We start from the raw sequence: 470 nt of genomic DNA on the forward strand, positions 1-470 counted from the left end.
CTTCAAACAAACAAAAAAATTGATTAGTTCAACAAATGAGAGCATTTCCAAACAAGGTATCAACCCGGCCTTTTCCCTACTAGAAGTAGAGCCCATGTGGGAAGAAGTTACAAGTTATCGTTCAGTGAAGACTGTCATCTAATTCTTTCTCAAGTTATTCACCAAATATCCATCTAACTAGGATAACAATAGTTGCATGTAATCAAGCCATCTTTGTATGCTTAAACATTTCCCTTCAGAGGAAAGCTTAGTATCTCTGATACAAATATACTATGCCTCACTAAAATGTAGCACAAAATATCAAAATGATTTTGGTCAACAACTGTAAAATAATGCTTAAGAATTTTTTCAGATATAAAGTTTGGAGGTGTCGTAGTTTAAGCCTATTCGTCTTTATTACAAGTCTGCTTCTTTGCCCCAAACCAGAATTAACATGCAGGAAAAGGAACCGCAACTCTTGATATAGCATA

This window comes from Protobothrops mucrosquamatus, unplaced genomic scaffold (assembly GCF_001527695.2).
Source record: "Protobothrops mucrosquamatus isolate PMUCROS unplaced genomic scaffold, P.Mucros_1.0 scaffold605, whole genome shotgun sequence".
Taxonomy (NCBI): Eukaryota; Metazoa; Chordata; class Lepidosauria; order Squamata; family Viperidae; genus Protobothrops; species Protobothrops mucrosquamatus.